The following is a 6080-nucleotide window of genomic DNA, read 5'->3' on the forward strand; positions in this document are numbered from 1 at the left end:
TCACGATGATTTTGAATGAACTGGCAACTTTACTGTGATGTATGATGGATTTTAACAGTTTGAGTTCCTGTGGATGAAAGGGCACTTGCGTACATGGAATGCTCAGATTGTCGACGGTCGAAGAAATCAGCATAACTGTCGTTTATGGAATCCGTTTTGGGCCCATAGTCCCTCACATTTCGGAAAGCTCGCAGCAATTCTGAATGAACGTGCAGCTTCACCATGATGTATGATGGATTTTGGGAGTTTGAATTCATGTGGAAGAACTTGTGCTTGCATACCTTGAATGCTTAGATGGTCGACGTTCGAAGAAATTGGTGTAACTTTTGCATACGGTATCCGTTTTGGGCCCATAACGCCATTCCAAAAAGCTCACGATGATTTTGAATAAACTCATAGCTTCATCGTGATGTATGATAGATTTTGGCAGTTTGAGTTTGTGTGGAAGAACAGGCACTAGCATGCATTGAATGCTGGGATTGTCAACATTTGAAAAAATTGGCATAACTTTCGTATACAATGTCCATTTTGGGCCCTAACCCCATTTCGGAGAGCTCACGATAATTTTTGAATAAACTCTTAGGTTCACTATGACATATGAAGGATTTTAATAGTTTGAATTCATGTGGAAGAATAGGCGTTTGTGTACATGGAACGCTTGGATTGTCAACGTTTGAAGAAATTGGCATAACTTTCACATATAGTGTCGATTTTGGGCCCATAACCCCATTTCAAAAAGCTCATGACGATTCTGAATGAACTTATAGTTCTATTGTGACATATGATGGATTTTAGTAGTTTGAATTCGTGTGGGAGAACAGGTGCTTATGTACATAGAACGCTTGGGTTGTCGACCTTTGAAGAAATTGGCATAACTTTCGCATACAATATCCATTTTGGGCCCATAACCACCCACACTTTGAAAACCTCACGACGATTCTGAATGAACTCACAGTTTTACCAAGATGTATGATGGATTTTGACAGTTTGAATTCATGTGGAAGGACAGGCGCTTGCGTACAGAGAATGCTTGGATTGTCGATGTTCGAAGAAATTGACATAACTTTCACATACGGTGTCCGTCCTGGGCCCATGACCCCATTTCAAAAAGTTCACGAAGATTCTAAATGAACTGATGGCTTCTCTATGACGTATGATGGATTTCAGTAGTTTGAATTCATGTGGAAGAATAGGCGCTTGTGTACATGGAATGCTTGGATTGTCGTTGTTCAAAGAAATTGGCATAACTTTTGAATACGGTGTCTGTTTTGGGCCCATAACTCCATTTCAGAAAGCTCACAATGATTTTGAAAGAAATCTCATCTTTCCTATGATGTGAGATGGATTTTGACAGTTTGGATTTGTGTGGAAGATCCGGTAATGGCGCACATGAAAAGCTTGGATTGTCGACGTTCAAAGAAATTTGCATAACTTTCGCATACGATGTCTATTTTGGGCCCAAAATCTCATTTCGAAAAGCTCGCGATGATTCTAAATGAAATCTCACTTCTCCATGATGTATGATGGATTTTGGTAGTTTGGATTTGTGTGGAAGAACAGGCGCTTGCATACATAGAACGCTTGGATTGTCGACGTTCGAAGAAATTTGCATAACTGTCGCATACGGTGTCCATTTTGGAAAGCTCATGATGATTTGGAATGAACTTATAGCTTGGTCATGACGCTTGATCGATTTTGGTAGTTTGAATTCACGTGGAAGAACAGGCGCTAGCATACATGGAACGCTTAGATTGTCGACGTTCGAAGAAATTGGCATAACGTTCACATACGGTATCTGTTTTGGGCCCATAACCCTATTTCAGAAAGCACACGACGATTTTGAATGAACTCATAGCTTTACAGTGACATATGATAGATTATGACAATTTAAATTCCGGTGGAAGAACAGGCACTAGCGTACATGGAATGCTTAGATTGTCGACATTCGAAGAAATTGGCATAACATTCGCATACGGCGTCCGTTTTGGGCCCACAACCCCATTCCAAAAAGCTCACGATGATTCTGAATGAACTCATAGCTTCATAGTGACGTATGATAGATTTTGGCAGTTTGGATTCGGGTGGAAGAACAGGCAATTGCGTACATGGAAAGCTTAGATTTTGATCAACATTTTCTTTTTGCTTTTCCGAAATCCTCTTAATCTCTTCTTTTAAAATAGAATTTTTCTTTTTAAGAATAGCATGATTCAAAGCAAGTTTTTCAAAATTTTCAAGCATTTCATCATATGAATTTGAAAGTTCATCATAAGAACATACCTCATCTTCGATTGCCATGAAGCACATATTTGCCACTTCATTATCATTTCCATTTTGTTCTTCATCGTCGCTATCGTCCCATGTGGCTTAGAGTGCCTTTTTCTTGAAATTCTTCTTTTTGTTGGGACATTCAGTTCTCTGTGACTCAGCTTGTCACAGTCATAGCAAACAATCTTTTTGTTTCTATCTTCCCATTTTTCTTCTTTCTTTTGGAATCTTCGATTATTATGAAAACCTCTCCATTTCTTGACAAGAAGGACCAAATCATCAAGTTCTTCATCACTCATATTTTCCTTTGAAGTTCCTTCTTCAATTGCCAATTTTAATGCAATTTGTTGTTTCGGAGGCTCCTTTGATTCCTCCTTACTTTTTCTCGTTTTCTCTTTAACCTCAGCATTATTTAGCTCATAGATCATTAATATGCGGTAGAGTTCTTCCAAAGGCTATGTATTTACATCCTTAGTATTCTCGATCAGCATTCTTAATGGACTCCATTCCTCCAATAAGGAACGAAGCATTTTACTCACAAGTTCACCGTTAGTAAATTTACAATCAAAACTTTTAAGACCATTTACAATGTCGGTAAAACGAGTAATCATGTCAACAATGGGCTCATTTTGTTTCATAAAGAAATTTTCAAATTCTTTAACTAGCATATTTATCTTTGTTTCCTTAACTCTACTTGTGCCAACATGAGTAACTTCAAGAGCATGCGAAATGTCAAATGCCAAATCACATGTACTAATTCGATTAAATTCATTTCTATCAAGTGCACAATAAAGTAAATTTTTAGCCTTGGCATTTAGTGATAGTTTTCTCTTAACTTCATCATCATATTCTTCTCTAGATTTGGGAAGAGTTTGGTCCGGTCTACCGTCTACTTTAATAGTCTTGGTGGGAGCATATGGACCATATTCTATAACTTTCCAAATATTATAATCAATAGATTGAACATATATCATCATCCAAGCCTTCCAATAGTTATAATGTGTACCATCAAAGAAGGGAGGTCGGATTTGTAGAGTGCCCATCAACATTTTGAAAAACTTGGTTAGCCATTACTCAAGATTGTAGAATCTTAAAAAAAAGAGTACCAAGCTCTGATACCAATTGAAAGCCCAAGAACAACTAACCAAGAGGGGGATGAATTGGTTATTCTATACTTTTTCGAAAATAGATTCAAATATAGGCAAATAATGATAAATAAACATGATAACACAAAAAAAATAAAAGGAAGGGAAAAGACAGTGCAAACGATGTAATAAGGAGGTTCGATCCAATCACGATCTACGTCCCCTGTTACCAAGCTCTCCGTCACGAGCAAGGCCTTTTCACTATCTTTCATTGACTTGTGGTGCAATCCAACCCTTACAATGCTTTCGATGACTTACAAGTAAGGAGCACCGATCCTTTTACACGTTGAGTTTTCCAGGACCTCAACACGACCCACAATTCAATAAGCAAGAGAATCAAGATTACACTTGAAAAGCTTCTCTCTTAACAAATGATATAAATACAACGAAGTATTAAGAGAGAAGTAGGCACAACACCTCAATAGATCACAAAGAATATAGCTCAAGTATTGTGCGAAAAACTTTTTATCAAGATATATGATTTTTACAAAGTTACGGTAGATTAGATTAATAAGTAGCTTTCTTTAATGCTCTAAAATTCACACTTTCAAGAAGGTAAAAAGTAAGGTATTTATAGCCATCAATCGGGAGATCCGGACACGTGATTCGGATGTCCTCTTGGTATCCGGACGAATAACTAGCCGTTTGTCAAACGGATAAAAAATTGACCGTTGGACATTTCGTTCGGACGTCCAGATGGCCATTTTTAATTTTTTCATTTCTTTGAAGAAAGTTTCTTTAAAAATATTTTTTAACATTTTTGTTATATAGTTTTTATAGATAAGTAATGTCATAAAGGATTGATTGTGAAAATTGAATTACTTATCTTTTTGAAAAATAATTTTTTAAGTAAGTCAGGTTTGTTATAATAATTCCCATGCATGAAGGTTGTTTGAGCTATGATCGATGCGAAATATTAAAGTGTTTTACCTTTACACTTGAGTATACAAATGCATCTAGCTAGTGTCTTCAATTTCTTCATCCAATGCAATTTGGTGTGTGAGAGCTCGATTATCATTTCCTTGTACGTAAATCTTGTGTGTATATTGTTTTGTACCACAGTTGCATGATTCTCGAACTAAATATTTTCATGTCATAAATTTGCAATAATCACTGTCAATCACTTAAATTCAATTTGTTAGAATCAAACGCAATTTGTTTGTAATAATCAAAATAAGAAGTCAACCATTAGGTCAACAGTATGATGGATTTTGGAAGTTTGAATTCGTGTGGAAGAATAAGCCTTTGCATACATGGAACGCTTAGATTGTCGACGTTTGAAGAAATTGGCTTAACTTTCACATACGTTGTCCATATTGTACCCATAACTCCCCACATTTTAGAAAGCTCACAATGATTCTAAATGAATTCATAGCTTCGCCGTGACCTATGATAGATTTTGGCTGTTTGAATTCGTGAGGAAGAAAAGGCGCTAGCGTACATGGAACGTTTGGATTGTCGACGTTAAAAGAAATTAGCATAAATTTTGCATACATTGTCCGTTTTGGGCCCATAACCCCATTTGGGAAAGCTCGCAATGATTCTGAATGAACTCGCAACTTCACCATGACGTAAGATGGATTTTGATAGTTTGAATTTATGTGTAAAAATAGTCGCTTGCATACATGGAATGCTTAGATTGTTGACGTTCGAAGAAATTGGCATAACTTTCGCATACGGTGCTCGATTTTGGCCCATAACCCCATTTCAGAAAGCTCACGATGATTTTGAATGAACTCATAACTTCGTTGAGATGTATAATGTGTTTTGACAGTTTGAATTTTTTTGGAACAATAGGCACTTGCTCACATGGAACGCTTGGATTGTCAACGTTCGAAGAAATTGGCATAACTTTCATATACGATGTCCGTTTTGGGCCCATAACCCCATTTGAACAGCTCGCAAAGATTCTGAATGAATTCATAGCTTCGCCGTGACGTGTGATGGATTTTAGTAGTTTGAATTTGTGTGAAAGAACAGGCTTTTACGTACATATAACGCTTGTATTGTCAACGATCTAAGAAATTGGCATAACTTTCTCATACGGTGTCCGTTTTGGCCCATAACCCTAGTTTGAAGAGCTCACGACGATTCTAAATGAATTCATAGCTTCACTGTGATGTATGATAGATTTTGGCAGTTTGAATTTGTGTGGAAGAATAGGCCTCTATGGACATAGAATGCTTAGATTATCGATGTTTCAAGAAATTGGCATAAGTTTCACATACGGTGTCCGTATTGTACCCATAACTCTCCACATTTTGGAAATATCACGATGATTCTGAATGAACTCATAGCTTCACTGTGACGTATGATGGATTTTAGCTATTTGAATTCGTGAGAAAGAACCAGCGCTTACGTACATGGAACGCTTGGATTGTCGACGCTCGAAGAAATTGGTATAACTTTTGCATACGGTGTCCACTTTGGGCCTATAACTCTCCACATTTCAGAAAGCTCACGATGATTCTGAATGAACTCATAGCTTCATCGTGACGTGTTGTGGATTTTGGCTATTTGAATTTGCATGGAAGAACAGGTGCTTGCATTCATGGAATGCTTGGATTTTCGATGTTCGAATAAATTCGAATAATTGTTGCATACGATGTCCATTTTGGGCCAATAACCCTATTTCAAAAATCTCGCGATGATTTTGAATGAACTCCCGGC

The sequence above is a fragment of the Olea europaea genome, unplaced genomic scaffold, assembly GCF_002742605.1.
Source record: "Olea europaea var. sylvestris unplaced genomic scaffold, O_europaea_v1 scaffold2389, whole genome shotgun sequence".
NCBI classification, from domain to species: domain Eukaryota; kingdom Viridiplantae; phylum Streptophyta; class Magnoliopsida; order Lamiales; family Oleaceae; genus Olea; species Olea europaea.